The sequence below is a fragment of the Marmota monax genome, unplaced genomic scaffold (genome assembly GCF_021218885.2).
Source record: "Marmota monax isolate L192 unplaced genomic scaffold, Marmota_monax_Labrador192_F-V1.1 WCK01_AAM20220418_F8-fsc00029, whole genome shotgun sequence".
In the NCBI taxonomy this organism is placed as follows: Eukaryota; Metazoa; Chordata; class Mammalia; order Rodentia; family Sciuridae; genus Marmota; species Marmota monax.
In genome coordinates, this window is record NW_026693024.1 from 14,799,514 (window position 1) to 14,817,571 (window position 18,058).

Consider the following 18,058-nt stretch of genomic DNA (forward strand, 5'->3'; position numbering starts at 1 on the left):
TCAAGTCCCCACATTGGAGCAGCTGTCATGCCCTGCTTAGCCAAGCTCCGCCATCAGCGGAAAAGGAGCAGGTCCTGCAAAGGAGTGATATATGACAAAAGGAACCGCCTGAGGATCTTCATTAACTGGAGGACCAATAAATTTATGAAAATCATGAATCAGTTAATCCATTACTTACAACGATTAACAGCTAATTAACAGGAGGAAGGGGCCTGACCCTTCTTTTCTCGTCTACACTTACTCCTGGGCCCTGGTTTGCAGACACAGCTCCAGGGCAGGAAATGGAGCTCACATTGACCCCTGAGCATTAGAGTCAGGTCCAGTGGGGCAAAGCCAATGGAGTCGACTAAGGGAAACTTCTAGAAATGTCAGGACTTCCACTGAGGGCACACGCTTTTTAAAAACTTTTTTTCTAATGTGGAAACAGACATACGTGCAGTGAATTCTGTTTATGATGCTTTGGTATCCATCCTGAGTACAAGGTCAACTTTCTTATACCAGAAGCAGGGCTCAGTCACAGTTCCCGGTTCTCCTTGACTCAGTTCCTCAAGGTGGGCACCCCAGGTATCTGCCTTACACAGCCGCCTCCTGCTGACCACTTCCCTAGGGACAGCTACGGCCTACGTGACGGCCCTCTGGCCCTACGCACATGCACCACATCGTTACGCAGCAGAGACCACGGCTGGGTCACAGTGTGGCTCCACGATTTCATGCCTGCTCACTCTAAACCCACCAATCAGAGCCCCTCCCCCTCAGGAACCTGCCTGGACAACACTCAGAACCACCGGTCCGGACCCCATTTGCTGGTTGACCTTGTACCTCCACATTCCTGCTGGCCCTGTGAGGTGGGATGCACTCTTTCCTCTGGAATCCAGAATAGCCACGGCTTCTGTTGCTTCCTGTGTTTTGTTTCTCTGCGTCTCACGTGACTGACACTGAACTTGACTCCTTCCCTGACCGGGGCTCTCCTAGACAGTAGCTCTCTGGTAGGGATCATCTGGACTCAGTTCAGACCAAAGCCAAAAGGACTCCACCAGTGGAAACAAGTGCCCTGTGAGAAGGAGTCCTGGTCAGGGTTGGACCCTGGGGCATTAGGCTGTCTACCATAAATACCCGGTAAAAGGGACACTGTGGACAGCCATGCCCAAGTCCCTGGTGCTTCATCAGGGTGGACCAGGTCTATGGTCATGCTCCAGAGAGGGACCTCAACACCAAATTAGAGAGGAAAACACACACACAATGCACAGAGCAGACAATAGCACAGGGAACTGGGTGTGCCCACCACTGTCTTCAGGAATTGTCAATGCATGGCCAATCATTTTGTGTGTGTGTATATTTGTGTGTGTATGTGTGTGTGTGCACGCGTGCGGGTGCCTCACATTTGTCTTGTAAAGTGAAATTAAGAAACAGAGGCTTAGTTCAGATCAGTTAGTTTGGGGGATCTTGGTGCTTTATTTTTTGTTTTGTTTGCAAGAATCTCAAAGGGATGATATATGTGTGTGTGTGTGTGTGTGTGTGTGTGTGTGTGATCAGATCTATGAAGGCTGGTTGTCCCTCTTTTTGTGGGGTTATCCGTCACTGAGGGTCGTCACGTAGACCAGTGGTCTTGACCAGGCAATATCTGGAGACATTTTTGGTTGTCTCAGCTGGAGGAGGAAACGCTACTGAAATCTAGTGGAGAGAAGCTGGGGCGGGGCCTGCTCAATGTCCTCTAGTGCACAGGACAGCCCCACCACAAAAAAATAATCTTAGCACAAAATGTCAGGAGTGCAAAGCTGAGAAACCTTGGGCTGGATCCTTTTATTCATTTGGGGTTGTCGAATGTTCTGTTCTAATTCCATCACCCATTTTTTATTTATTAGCTAGCACACTTGTATAAAAAAAAAACAAAAAAACAAAAAACTTCCTGGTCAATTATTTAGTTTCCCTGAGGTAGAATTCATATAGTAAATGTAAGTGAATGTTTGATTGTTTTATTTACAGGGCTCTGGTTTGGACCTGCATGTCCCTCACAGGTCTCTGCATTACAGGGTTGGTCTCCAGTCTACTGTGCTGTTGCGGGGGTGGGGATCTTAGAAAGTGGGCCCTAGTAGAAAGAAGTTAGGTTACGGGGGACATATCCAGGGAGGAGATATTGGCACCTTGGCCATTTCCTTTCTCTCTTTTTGCCTCCCAGCTGCCCTGAGGAAACTTCCTCCCCGTGAACTCAGACCTCATCACGGGCCCAAAACAATGTGTACCCAACTGACTCTGGACGAGAATCATTGGAACCGTGAGTTGAAACACATCTTCCCTCCTTAAGTTAATGTGTTCAGATATTTTCTCCCAGCAAAGGAAAGCTAACACAAAGCATTTTCAAAACAATAAGGTAGTTTTCTAGATTCCTCCAAAGGCAACCAATGGGATTTTTATCTTTTAAGAATCATTTATGAACTCATGGATATGATAGAATTGGGTTCCAACCATTACAGTGCTTATCTCACTAATGCATAACTAGTCCCATCTTTGGACAGTGTGAGCTCATTCAGGTTGATTCCTGAGTCTTTTTGACACTCCCGAGTATTTAAGAAGTTTTCCTGCACCGAGGGATGACAGAATTCTCTAGGCTCCTCTTGTATTTTCACTGTCTTTGACAGGAAATGGCCACTTCTTCAAAGAGACTAGGTTCCTTTAAGTGGTATTCAGTGAATACCATTTGGGTTCCTAGGGGGACTCCTGCATTTTAAGACATAAATAGCCCTTGTAATACTGTATTTCTCTCTAAGGAAGGAATTTGGTGAGCTACATTTATTTTTATGCATAGAAAAACTGAGACTTGCCCCAACTCAAACTCAGAGCAAATGGAAAAATCTTGAAAGCTGGCCATATATACCCAGACTCCCTCAAGATTCCAGAACATGCCTCCAGATTCTTTCTATTCTTTCTTTTAACCAGTAGGCCTGGGAGTGAGACAAATCGTCTCCATAGTCCAATGATGAGGATGAAAGGGGACCAAGTCTTAGGGACCATGAGGGCATAGAAATGCCACAGTTGGTCTGAGGGCCTCTGGCCTCTGGTTCTTCCATGGCAAGGACTCCCTCCCCAGCCCCCACTGGTTGATGCTGCAAGCTGGCCTTGCCTGCGGAAACCAGCACCTGTGGATGGAGACGGCAGGAGGCACGGAGCCCCGTGCACTATGAGGACACCAAGCCACATGAAGAGTGTCAGCTCTAACAAACAGGAAGGGAGGAGAGGGATCTTCTTTAATAATAAAAATCAAGTGCATCATTTTCTATTTTTTAAAATAGTTTGTAGAAGAGAATGCAAGATTTGTCATTTAAATTTAAAATACATGACTTTGAAGACCTTCCCACTTGGAAAGTTCAGCCCCCCTGCACCTGATTTAGATCTATGGGCTGCAAAGTCCTAGTCTTCTGGTATCAGGTATTTGGGGGAAAGTTTAAAAAACCACCAGGAGGCCATTCTGAATCCTCCAATTAAGAGGACTCTTCCTTTATTTTAAATTTAGGAAGCTTGAATTGTATTGAAAAGTCAGAAGATGCATCAAATTTTTTAAGATCAAGAGTTCTTTTACATGGGGAATTTTTATCCCTAATTTCTCCTTTCTTGAAAAGGTCCATGTCTTGGAGTTCCATATCTTGGATTTAAACAGAAGCGTGTCCGACTGAGAAAAGCCTTAAACCCTTTTTTGGAACACGTAGGACACAGAGGAGATGGTGGACGCGCACCTGCTGTCTGGAAACGGCTCCCCCACCTCCCAAAAAGGAGTGGATTTTTTTTTCCCCAGGCCTGCCCTCACCTCTGAGTGAGCTCAGTAAGAACTTGCCCTGCCACAGCGATGGAATCGGATTAGCATGCTTCAGCTCTGATGCTCTGTGCTGAGGGAGGTGGAAAGGGTGGAGGATGCTGGAGTGGAGCTACTTTACATTTCTCAGTGACATCCTCTAATGAGCTGGCAATGCGGCCCACCAGGCTGCTGTCGTGGAGAGATGAAAACAACACAGCGGTCATTTCACATCCTATCAACCTCCCGGCAACCCAGAGCTGTCTTCTCGCCTTTGATTAAAACACATGCCACAGGCCTGAGGACTGGAGAGGGGAAAAGACCAAGGAGGGAAGAGGCAGCCCCAGGAACAGCACACCTGAGGACCAGGGACAGGCCTTGGTGCTCCTTCAACATGCGCTCTGGGGAACTGTCGGCTGTGATCCTTGGGGGAACTGAAGGGTTCCACCAAGGAGACCCAGCTGTGTTCCACGGCTCCATCACTTCAGCCACGCCCATTACAGGGTGGTATTCCCAAGGCCGAAATTCAGCCCGCCCACATGGGGACAGCTGGGTTAGAGTTAAATAGGGAAACACCACGTGCAGGTTGACAAAATACAGCCCCCGGCCCTTCTCCCTCGCACGGCTTCAGCTGCCCCTGCCCCTGCCCCGAAACCCCAGACGACCCCCACAGCTCACCAACATTGCTAAATAGTTGAGCAGGAGCACGCTGACTCAGCGCAGAGTGACTTCTGTTCTGATTGGTCAGTGCTCAGCGCTGTTGGCCAACAGGTTCCATGTTTCATTAAGCAGTACAGCCCCATGGAGCCTTCTCAGAACCCCACCAGTGACCCACAGGGATCAGCTGGAACACCTCAGACCTGCACCCACTGCCTGCCTTCGAGGGCCTATCGTCTACAAGGTGCTCTCCCATAGGCCACAAAGGAAGGACAGTCCAACTATCATAAGGACAGCACGACCTTCCATGCATGGCTGGCTTATCATCTGGATTTTTTTAACCGCCTTTTCTCTTCACCAACCTTCTTCAAGCTTCCTACATGAATAAGGACTTCACTCTCTAAGCTCCAATGCCAGTCTTTGTCCATTCTCTGGGACCCTTCCTTAGACTTCTATGGTGGCCCTTTTGCAAGTCTCTTCTTCATCTGTGTGTGTTCTTCTCAGATATCCACAGTGAAAATCATTGATTAGGTGATTAGGAGAAAGAAGGAGAGGAGGGAGGGAGGCAATAATCAAAGAAATAGCCATAGACAGGTTTCTAGGTCAAATATCTGGATCAGGGAGATGAGGTTTCATGAGCTATTTTCCCCAGTGAAGGTACCAGCAAAGAAGAGGATGATGCATGACATCTGACAGACAGCCAAGGGGGCACCAGAGGCCGTGACAGAGCACCCTCCAAGACCCCCACTCGAGCCCAGCCTCAAGCTTGCCTGGTGTGAGCAGGTGAGTTCATCAGCTCTTTTGCCACTGGGACCAAAAAACAGTTTCGGAGGAGGAAAAGTTTATTTGGCTCATGGTTTCCTCCAAGGTCTCAGTCTAAACTCAGCCAATTCCATTACTTTGGGCCCAGGATGAGGCAGAACATCATGGTTGAAGCGGAAAGCAGCTCAGGACATGGCAAGAAAGAAGGGGGGAGAGAGAGAGAGAGAGAGAGAGAGAGAGAGAGAGATCCATTCACTAGAGACAAATCTATATCCCAACAGAATGCCACCAGTGACCTATCTCCTCCAGCCACACCTGCCTACAGTGACCACCAGCTAATCCTTATCAGTGCATAAATGCACTGATTGGGTTAAGGTTCTCCTAACTGATCATTCACCACTGGACATTCTTGCATTGTCTCACTCTTGAGCATTTGAGGGACATCTCATATCTAAATCATGATAGTAGGGGAACGTCCCCCTAAAGCAATCAGCCTTATCACAAGTAGGCAATCATCTGCTTTAGGATATGTGTTCTTCCTTTCTCCTTGAGGGGAAAGATGGAACTCTCAGGTCCAACAGTCAGTCTTCCTCCTCCTACTTCCCTGGTATTCCTGAACCATCAGACTCTTCTTATCCCACTGAAGAAGCTGCAGAGAGGGAGGAAAGCCCCCAGGGCTACCCACCTGCCAAGGAAGATGCTCACAATGTGGCAGCAGCCTCTGTGGGAGCCAGGGACTCTAGCTAACGACCTTCCAGCCCGGAAGGCAAGGGCTGCCAGCTAAAGGGAAAACCAGGTCGTCTTGGAGAAGGGACATATTTAAGAACGACTCATCACTCAGCCACAGGGCCTGGTTTCTGCAATCCGCTGAACTCAGGAGGGACGTGTTACGTACATATTGTCTAACCAGAGCAAGGTGAGGGGGGGTTAGAATAGCAGGTGACAAGCTTGCCCCTAGAGAATAGCTCCTTTTCCCCAGAAGACAGTGCCAACCTGCAAGTAGTGGCACTCACGGCTGTCTCTCCCTCCAGGGCCACTTCCCAGCATGCCCTGTGTACCTGGGTGAAGAGACTCTGGCCTACAGGACGTGGACACTTGAAGGCCACTCTCAGACCTTGCCTGTGAGACCTTTCCCACAGTTCCCATGTGCTTTGTCTTGCTCGTGAGCCAGCCGGGGGCAAAGACCGAGCCGAGGACCCCACAGGCCACACTGAAGTGGGGCCATGGAACGGAAGGCTCTGGGTCCCTCAGAATAGAAAGAGCAGAGTCTCCCAGTCACACACAGGTGCTCACACACACACACACACACACAGGCCATATGAGACTATGATTTTTTAAAAAAATCTTATTGTATTAACCCACTGAGATTTGGCGGGGGGGGGGGTGTTTATTACAACAATATTATAGTTTGGATCTGGAACGTCTTCCCAAGCCCATGGGTGAAGGCGTGGTCCCCAGCTGGTGGTACTTCTGGTAGGTCGTGGTAATCTAGGAGGTAGGGCCTACTGGAAGGAAGGGGGCCACAGGGGTCATGTCCTTGAAGGAAACACCTTGTCCTCAGCCTCTCTTCTCTGCTTCCTGGCCACCAGGACATGAGCAGCTCTGCTCTGCCACAAGCTTCTTGCCATGATGTTCTGCCTCAACACAGCCCCGTAGCAATGGGGCCAACCAGCCATGGTTCATGGTTCAGGTTTTGGTCTGAGGCCATGAACCCAAATAAGTCTTTCCTTTCTTGGGTTGTTTTTCTCAGGTGTTTTGTCGCAGTGACAGAAGGCTGACTAACATAGCAGCCAGTGTTGCTTACCCTAACTAAATAGGCTTCATTAACAGATGGAGGGAGGCAATACCTTCATTTAGAGTACATAGTTGAGCTGATGTCTAGCAGGTTCTTAGTATAGTCCTGCACCCAAACAGAGCAGGTGCTCAGTAATTCTAAATGTTACAAGAAGTAAAGTTAATTCATTTTCTTAGAGGCCCTAGAGAAAGAATCTCTGCCTTTGTAGCTGATGAGAGAGAGGAAACTTCCAGAACTAATGGACATGCAGAGATAGACTGACAGGGAAAGTGGCTAGAAAAAAAGGCACGTGGAGAAAATCTTAAATAGCAATAGTCACTTTGCTAGGCACTTTCATCTGTGAAATCCTGAACCCCACTGTGAAAGCATTAGGAAGCAGGACCCTCGGGCCAGGAGAGTGAAGCCCTCACCACGGGGGTCAGTGCCATTAAAGGAAGAGACAGGGTAGTTGCTCTTGCTGCCTGCTCTTCTCCGTGTGAGGCCACCTTTCCAGAAGGTGGCCATCTGCAAGCCAGGAAGTGGGCCTCGTGGACACCCCATCTGCCTCCTGAACTGTGAGGATAAATGTCTGTGGTCAAAGCCACCCAACCTGGGATGACTGTCATGACATCACCACGTACCTTTTTACCTAACGACTTCTTCCAGACCTTGAGAATACGCCACCAGCTCAGCCAGCTTCCTAGAGTTCCAGACTCCTCTGTAGGCCCCAGGCTCTCTCTCTGGCATAGCCTGTTAAGTGTCCCTGTGTTCTGGCTGTTTCTTGCTCTTAAAGCAGAACTTCCTCCCAGTATCTTGAAGACACTGCACTCAATACAAATGAAGGCAGGGTGGGGTGGGGGCAGGGGTCAGCTCTGGGTGCAAAGCAGCAAGAGGGCCCATCGTAGAGGTGTAAACACAGTGGTGACACTGCCAGTCTGCCTTTATTATCACTGTGTGGATGCCACCCTAAACACTGTCATCATCCCTGCTGGGGTCATTCCCCTCCCCACTCCCACCCCCCAGTACTCCCCCCTTGGAGTACCAATGACTGGAGACAAATGGAAACATCATGGTTCCTGCCCTCCAGTAGCCTGTGACCTCGCTGGGGAGAAGGACAGCTAGATGAGGTGATAGTAGGAGGCAGCCAATGCCTAAGGGAAGACATGTTAGCAGAACTTAACGCTGCAGGACCAGAGCTGGATTCCTCCAGCGGGAGCAGCCAGCACCAAAGCCCAGAGGCAGGACACGTGGGCAGCCAGGAGGATACAGACAGCTCCCTGAGGCTGGGGGCAGAGGTGCACTGGCACCTGCCAACAATCAACAGAGGGGCCACAGCCGTCTATTCCACAGGAACCTATTCAATTGCCAATAAAGAACCTACACAGAATTCTTTTTCTTTTCTGCAACTTTATTGAGTTATAATTCATTTCTTTTATGGAGTTATAATTCAAATGCCACAAAATTTACCCATAATCAAGTAAATAATCCAGTTTTTACAGAATTGTGCATCCATCACCAGGATCAATTCTGCTACCTTTTCAGTGCCCCAAAGAGAAACCCTGTACCCCTTTAGCTGTCACGCTGTAATCCTACTCCTGGGCATAGAAATAGAAACAGCAAAGGGTTCTGCTGTTGTGTTTTTTGTTTTTAGCAAAGGTTTTTTTAAACAGATTACTGAGGAAATTAGAATTCAACTTTTAAAAGATCACTCTCTGACCCACCACTGCCAAGGTCCAGCAAGGTGCATGTGGACACACACATCAATTCTTCATCCTTGTGATGGAAGTGTGAGGACCAGCCTGTAGCCCCAGGACCCGCATTCTTCACCGGCTACAGCCACTCACATGTGCACACCTGCACACCGGGCCCACTCGGGCCCAGACCCTGGCTTCCTGCCCGGGAAAGAACCACCTCAGGAGGACTTAGCCTTGGGCAACTTCTCATATTGGGTTCTGCTTCTCGGTCAGTGGACTTGGCAGATCTGTCCTTGGGTTCTGTCTCTAGGCTTGTTTGTTACTGCTGAGGGCTCACCTCGGTCCCTCCGGATGCCCCTTCCTTACCTAATCCATCAACACTTACGGCTCCCCCTTCCCTGGATGGACAAGCCTGGAGGTTATCAACAACCGCAGTCCCACAAAATGCTCAGTGGTATGGAGGTCCCTGTAATCCTCTCAAGGTCCAAGCAGGGAAGAGTCTATTGTCTTCATCTTACAAATGGGGAAACCAAAGCTCAAGAGAGTTCACGTGCTGGTCCTCGGGCTATACCACAGGGAAGTGGCAGAGCCCAGCTTGCACCAGGAGGGCTGGAGAGCGGCTCTGGGACTGTTTCTACACACATAACAGACCACGGATGTTGCACCTTGGTCAAATGTGATGACTTTTTCCCCTCATCTAGTAACAGGTTCAAGGGAAGGACTGGCAGGGCAACTGCAATGTCAACCAAGTCTCAAGCTCCTGGCTCTTTCTGCTTTGTAATCCTTAGTACAGGACTTTCATCTTCATGATCAAAATTCCTACCCTACACTCTGTACCATTTTATCAGAAAAACAATAGTTTTCTTAGAAGTCCCATTTGGGAAGTGTCTTAGTCCTTTTTCTGTTGCCTGAGACCAGGTCATTTATGAATAATAGAAATTCTGGAGGCAAACCCAAGTGCATGCTGCTGCCATCTGATTAGTGTCTGGTGAGGGCCCTCCTGCGGTACCCTAACACAGCAGAGGTGTCCCACAGCCAGACAGAGCCAGCTGCTAGCTCAGGTCTCTCTCCTTACAAAACCACTCACACCATCATTGGGGCCCCACCTGCATGCCCTCATCTAATCCTGATTACTCCCAAGGTCCCACCTCCAAATACAGTCTCCTGCTAATTGAGGGATTCAGTTTCTGACCCATGAACTTTTGGGGGACATATGAACCACGGCAGTAGAACTCAGTCACATCTCATTGACTCCTTAAGAATTGGAACATTCCTGCCACAAACAAAATTAGTGTCTGTTTCCATGAGAAGGAGGAAGAATGGAAGGGACTCATGGTGTCCACGAGCTGTCCTTGCCACACCTCCTGGCCCCTCAAAATAACCCAGCCCCTCTGGCCCCTCCCACCCAACCTGTATCATACCAAGCTCCACTGCCCGGCCACCTCTCTCCACCAGGATATGCTGGGCTACAGCACGAAGCAGAGCTTCTGGGGAGCTTCTCTTGGCCCTAGGGAAGGTGCAGAGATCCCGCCTGACCTGATGGCCGCCATGACTGGCCCTGAGTAACCCTGGTCTGGTTTTCCCACACCATTTCCCAGCACACTATAAATAAACAAAGCCATTCAGGGGTATGCAGAGCTTTACAATAGCTCCAGGAATTGAGTCTGACATGGTGATATTCGCTTGAGGTAAGCCAGGTCCCATCCAGCCTGGATGAAGTCATTTGTCCTGACCATTTTATAAGCTGCTCCTTATATAATGGATCCCCTGGTCTTGCTGAACCCAAGACCACACTTCTGACAGTTAGTCGTCCATGTATTGCACTCTGCAGTCCTGGATCTGTCTCCTCTGCAGGCTCAAAGCCCCTTGGGGCTGGTTCTTATAAACTGGGACTAGGTTTTTTCTGGAAAAAAAATGAGGAAGGTGTGGTCATTTTAATGAGTTCAGAAACCGGTAAAAAGCCCTACATTGCAAAGAGTTAGAAAGCCCTGGGAATATGCTCGGCTCTCCGCTTCCCAGCTCACATAGAGCAGACGGCCTTCATGGGATGGAGTCCAGTGTGCTGATTTGCAGGCCGGCAACCTCAGACCAAAAACCCCGTCAGAAACTGCAGATGTCACAAGGGCTCAAGGATAAATTATGCATTAATCCCCACCTCTAGATGAATGGAAAAGATCTGAACAGCATTGACCCTGAGGCTGGGGAAGGAGACCAAGGGGGCACATAGGGGAGATGGGAGAAAAGGAACCCATTAGATGTCCATAAAACACAAAGAGCAGTGGAAACTTCAGACTTCATAGCAGGGTCTTCTGTCTTGTTCCCCACTCCCTCTGGCTGAGTAGGTTCATTTGACAGAGATGTTTGATCAAGTAATATATTTTCAAAAGAAAGTGCTCACCAGGGCTCGGTCCCCCACCCCAGCAGCCACATGCTCCCAAGGCTTGGTCAACTGGAAGTCACAAAGTGTAAAGCCACCTCCTCACATCCCACCCTCTAAACAAGGCACAGAGTGACCCTCCACTCAAGGTGTGCTCTCTGGGCGTGGCCCGCCTGCCCTGCTCTCTGAAGATGAAACCTACAAGGAGCTCTGCAAAGCATTAAACCATCCTGGGCATTCAACAAACCCCCTTCAAATTTGAGACCCCAGGGAGTAAAACCTAATGGGCATGAGAAGGACTAGGTAATGGAAAGAGCAGAAGCTTCCAGAATCCCAGGCTCAAACTCTGATGCTTGGAGATTTCCTGACCATTCCTCGGTCTTCTCATGAGGCTTGAATGAGTGGAGATTAAAAGCCATTTCCAGCATTAATTCCACGGGCTCTGGTGCACTTGAGTACTGGTATTTTTAGATATGAGTTTTTTTCAGAAAATGTGAATTAACCAAAGGTGTTCGCGGTAATAATGTTGAGTGGGTGCCATAAGCTCTACAGAGCACTTTAACCTGTTAACTCCGCTAATCCCTGGGGCAATCCTATTATGGAGTAATCTTAAAAGCTTCAACCTACTGATGAAAAACCAGAGTACGGAGAGGTAAGTAATCAACCACTACTTTCCCTCAGTGTCCCAGAGGCATCTGTAGTGTAGCAAGTCCACACTGAACTGCTTTCACCCCCAGTGCATCCCAGCCAAACCCCATCCTCTCCCCATCTTGCCCTGCTCAGAAAATGGCAGCTCCACTCATCCTAATATCCAAGAAGAACGAACTCACATTCCTCCCACCTCCAGTGCATCATGAGCTGTGATACCTTAGTCCCAAATATGTCCAGAACCCAAGAGCCTTCCTAATTCTCCCCATTCGATTCCCTCTCTGTTCCCCAGCATGTGCGCTCGCACGCTCTCTCTCTCTCTCTCTCACACACACACACACACACACACACGCACACACACACACTCTTTCCTCTAGCTGGAATGATCCTTTGCAAGTGTTAAGTCATATTATATCATTTCTCTGCTCAAAACTTCCAGTGACTTCTGATCTCACTCAGGATAAAACCCAAAGTCCTGATTCTGACCTACCATCTCCTCCAAGATCTCCCCAACTCCCAGCCTCTTGGGTCCTCTCCTCTCCCCTCTCCATCCCTCCTCCCCCACCCCACACCAGCCACACTGGCCCTTCTCTTCCTCAAGCTCTCCAGCCCCGTCCTCTAGTCCTCTATCATCCTTGTCTCGCCTGCTTTCCCTGGACAGTGACTTCCTTTCTCATTTCATTTGGGTACCTGCACCTTATCACAAAGATTTTTTTCTGACTAAATAAAGTGGCACCCCTTCCATCCATCTGTGTCCCCCTTGCTTGGCTTACTTACCTTCTTAGCATGCGGCTCCCCGTGACGCATTTCATATTGCATACTTATTTGGGCCCCTCCCCTCCTCCCAAAGATAAGCTCTATAGGACAAAAACAGTTTACTGTGCACAGAGTTGAATGTCCAGTCCTAGGTCAGTACCTGGCATTTAAAAAGTCACTCACTAGGGGCTGGGGGTATACTCAGTTGGTAGAGTGTGTACCTTGCATGCCTGGATTCAATCCCCAGCAACTCTAAAAGATAAAATAAAAAGCCACTCACCAGATTCAGGTGGTCTTCATTACCCAAATCTAATCCTATTCTGAATGTTTTATTATATTAAAGGGGCTAATAATGTATTCTCACCTAAGTTTGTTAATCACCTGTAACACAACCTACTGTGGATTTCTGCATGATACAGGCGTTTAAAACACTAATTACCTAATTATTTGACTCTTGATGATCTCGTTAGTGGGTGTGTTTGTGCGTAATATGTACCTGAAAGAATTACATTTTCCTCCTATCCTGAAAGGAATCATATACTGCGATGTAAGCAAACAATAAAATGTCTCATTAAAGATAGATAATGAATGCAAATACAATTATCAAAATAAACTTTCTAAGTGATTATTTACTGAATGAAGCGCTACTGTGAGAGATGGAAGTCATTGTCACCCACAGGATGTGGGGAGAGAGGTCAAATGAGCGGGGAGGAGGGACTGAAACCAGGCGCGCCCAAGGGACACTCCCCAGAACTGAAAAGGGCTCGGTCTTGCGCATGCGCTTCTCTTCTTGTCTTCTGGAGGCGGGGCTAATGGATAGCTGTCAATCACCTTCCCAGCCATACGGAGGCCCTGGGATTCAAAAGCAACACCCAAAATGGACGTGTGCTTTAATTGTGTGCCTATACTTTATTACCCACATTGAAGTAACTTTGAGAGTGAGAGAAACAATGAATAAAATATATAATTTTTTGGAGTATGCATTTACAGGTTGACAAATTGGTTTACATAATGATAGGTCTATAAAATAGCTGAAGTGTTATTTTCAAAAGTAAAAGTCATAAAACAATCAATGTACATACATCAAAGCAGAAGTTTTGTTTTTAATTTGATTTGTCTGAACATTGAAAAGGAATATAAGCAGAATATTATTTTTAGTTCCTAATTGTTGTAATCAGTTTGGGAGTCACACCTCTACCTAATACCAAGTTGTTGATATTTTTCTAAAGAATGAATATTAATATATGTTTGTAAATTTTTTTATCATGCACTTGCCTGCAATCTTTTTCAAAGTTGAGTTTTATATTTTATAAATTTGAAATTATTGACATCTTCCACTGACTCTTCTCAGTTGACCATGGCATTTTCAATAAAAAAAATTGAAAATCTTTTTCTGCAGGTGTTAAGATACCTCATAAGAATTAATTGTCATAACTGAAGGATGGTCTCAGTTCTATTTGTTGTTGTTGTGGTTGTTGGAATGTTACTAGTTCAGTCTAAATCTTTTCACAGATTCTGTCATTTTTTTCCTTTATTCAGAGAAACTTTCTTTGACAAATATTTTATAAGATAAAACTCACCAAATAAGTTATCTCTATTTGGGCTTCTAAAATTGTTTTGCTAAATTTAGATGCTAAAACACCACAGGGATTCTCAATTTCATCCTATTTTAATATAGAAGACATCCGATTACACATAAAATCTTCTTCAAAGTTTTCTTCCCATAAGTCAAGATATCACAAAGCCTAATGACTTAATCTCACATTGAAAACCTTTAATTTCTTCAGTTCCTCTTCTGGTTTTGTAAGTAGAAACTCTGTTTTCAGTAATGGCATCTGTAATAATTACATTACATCAAGAGCTGAAGTCTTTGGCTCACCATACCTTGAATTCTTGATGAAGAATTTCTAAGTGATTTTGAGCAAAATGGAAAAAAAAATTAGAGGAGTCATTTATTTTAAAAAATAATAAAAGGCCAATACATATCATAGCATGCCTAGGTTGGATTGTAAAGTAGCCTTTCAAACATTTCTAAATCTAAGAGCATGCGGAGAAGATAAAAGGCACATCCTGCCAGGCTGCTACACTTTTTCAACTCAGCATCGTCTCCATCATAAATATTTTGCATTTCAATTTCTCTGTGTATAAATAGAAATATTTATGTCTGTCAACTATAGCTTCCATTTTGTTGGGAGACTCTCACAGCTTGTTTGGATGCAGTTACGAACTATGAACGCATTGCGTCTAATTCCAAATACATTTCTGTTCCATAGATTTCTTAATTTAGTAATAACACAGTTTTTCTTTCGTTCTGCTGTACTCCACCAAAATCTATATCTGCAGTACCTCTTCTATTTCTGCTGTTGAGTTGTTTTAAAGTGAAGTTATAAATCACGATAATATTAGACACAGTATCTTCGACAGAATGAACTTCCAAAAGCTTTGCCTGAGTTCATGGCTTGGATAGAGAAAAAAAAAAAAAAACCAAACTGTCACTAAGTTTCTTTGGAAGAAACTGACATAAAACTGCATCACTCAACTATCTACACATGAAGTTCTTCTGCTAATGGACCCATCTCATTAATAACTATTGCTTTCCTTGTATGACCAAGAAAAAGTGAAAACAAAATTAACTTGGAAGAATAACCATCCTGCTGGGCACAGGATGCTCCATTGCTCCACTGCTCCAGGCCCAAGGTGAGTCACACATCTGTAATCCCTTAGGCTGAGGCAGGAGGATCGCAAGTTCAAAGCCAGTCTCAGTAATTTAGTGAGGCCCTAGGCAACTTAGCAAGACCCTGTCTCTAAATAAAATATATTTTAAAAGGGCTGAAGATATGGCTCAGTGGTTAAGCCCTGCTGGGTTCAATTCCCACTTCCAAAAAGAAGAAGGGGGAGAAGAACCATCTTACCTAACACTTCCCAGAGTGACATACAAACGTAACAGCACAGGTTAAGGCATCATCCCCAGCTATGATTTTCTTCTTCTAATAGTTACTGATTTTTGAATTAGGTTTTTAAGATTTTTGTCTTCTGGGTTTACCTCTGGTCAGCTATGTTATTGCAATTCCTAGAGTAGTAACAAGCATTTGTAGGACAAGCATTTGGGTACGTTTCACAGCCACCATCAATGTTCCTGAGAAAAGATTATTTAGTACTTAATTTTTCGTTAAGAGTGCATCCTTTTTCAGCTGAAAGGATTTGGTTTTCTTTTGAAAAAAAGAAAGAAAGAAAGAGAGAAAGGAAGGAAGGAAGGAAGAAAAGAAATCCAGCATTACTACTCAAAAAGGTAAATACGGTCATTCCTAGGTATCTGAGGGAGATTACTTCTAGGTCTCCCCACAAATACCAAAATCTGCAGATGCTAAGTCCCTAATATAAAATGGCATACCCTTTGCACATAACCTATGCACATCTTCCTGTTACTTTAAATCTCCACTAATACAATGTCAATGTTATGTAAATAGTTGGTGTATTGTTTATGGCAAGAAAAAAGTTTGTACATGTTTAATTCAGTCACAATTTTTGTTTCCAGTATTTTCAACCCAAGGCTGAATAAGCCCATGGATATGGAGCCTGTGGATAGGAGGGCTGATGCACAGGGATTGTAGTTGTGCACTCTCCAATGGATGACCCGCCCTGTGGGGTAGGGACTGCAAAGCACTTGGATAGTGTGTCTACACTCCTTGTGGGAGGGTTCTGCCTGTTTCCGGCATGCACTTCACACGCTGGAAACTCAAAACAGCTCATGTTTCCGCCTGATGGCAATGACTGCACGTCCTGGCGGCTCTGTGATCTCAGGCTGAGGCTGGGGCCACACACAACTGGCTTGTACCCACATTGCTGGGGGGTGGGGGGAGGATTGGCAAGTTCTCCCACCAGGAACTTAGGCCAGAAGTTCATTGTCCCCGGCCATGAGCAAGTGAAATGCTCTCCCCAGGCCCTCAGAAGGAATCGACTGTGTTGATTCTGCCTTGGCCAGAACTGCAAGAGAATGCATTTCTGCTGCTTTAAGGGACTGTTCTGTGGGGCTCCCTATGTCAGCCCAGGGGAAACAGCCCCATGCCCCATCTCCTGAAGGGAGCCCACCCAAGTCCTCCATTCTCATTGTAGAGGACCAGATCTTTCTGGCTTGGCAACTTGGCTCATGAGAGTTTTAAAACCTTTGGATTTCTGGGCACCGTGGTACACGCCTGTCATCCCAGAGGCAGAAGGATCACAAGTTTGAGGCCAGCCTCAACAACCTAGCAAGACCCTATCTCAAAATAAAAAATAAAAAAGGCTGGAAAACTACCCCTGTGTTGCTATTCTGGAACCCATTTTACATAATAACAATTACAATGGCTCTTGTGACACAAAGCCACTTTGGTACCAACTTGTCTATGGGGAGGTTACAAAGATACAGTGGGTCTCAATCATGAGGGGGATATGATTACTTTCAAGACCCAAGAGCTCCTGGGTGACCTTAAGCAGATGACACAAAGCTATGTGAGCCTGTCTCCAAGTCCTAAACCCCCCTCCCTCCACCCCCCAAATCCTACTTTCCCTTAGCACACAGCTTAGTCAGACATCCATGAATTCATGGCTGCCCAGGGGCTTGTGTCTTTCAGTCATCTCCAAATTCATATCTTCACACCAGATGCCCCCTTTAATTATTGCCTCAATCTATGCTTAATAGAAAATAGTAAAGTGAGGAAGAATCTGAAGACTTGGAAAGTATGAAGAAGGTCACTGCCCAGCATGGAACAGAGGACGGCTTAACATGGAGGATCAGTCACCACCCTTCAAATGCCCTTGGACATCCTCACCATTCTGGATATCCCACGGCCACCTTTCTTTCACCATTTCAACCTCTGAAATATCTTCATTGTATGACCTCAGACATGCTGTTTAGCTCTCTGTGCCTCAGTGTCTTCTTCTGGAAAATAAGGACAATAGTATTCAACCATAAAAAGGAATGAAGTACTGATACACACATCAAGGATAAACCTCAAAACCATTAAGCTCAGTGAAAGAAGCCAGATGCAAAAGGTCATCAATTATATGCTTTCATTTATACAAAATGTCCAGAGTTTGTAAATCCATAGCAACAGGAAGCAGACTGGTGGTTGCCAGGAGGTGGGGGAGAAGAAAGAGGACTAAGTGCTTCATGAGGGTTCTAGGTTAAATTCTGCTCTCCAGAAAAGATATGTGGAAGTCCCAGACCCAAACACCGGAAAATGTGACTGAATTTGGAAAGAGGGTTTTACATAGGTAATCAAGTCAAAACTGTGTCATTAGGGTGCTTCCTAATCCAATATGACTGGTGTCCCTATAAAAAGGGGAAAGTTGGACTCATTGGGAAGATAATGTACATATGCTCATTTGGAGATGGAGGCAGAGACTGGAGTGACACACTGGAGGCCAAGGACGACAAGGATTGCTGGCCACACTAGAAACTGGGAAGACACAGGGAAGGTTCAGGCTCAGAGGAAGCAGGGTCCTGTGGATTCCTTGATTTCAGACTTTCAGCACTCAGAATTGCAATACAATAGATTTCTGCTAGGCCTCCCAGTTTCTGATACTTTGTTACACTAGCCCTAGGAAACTAATATGATAGATACATT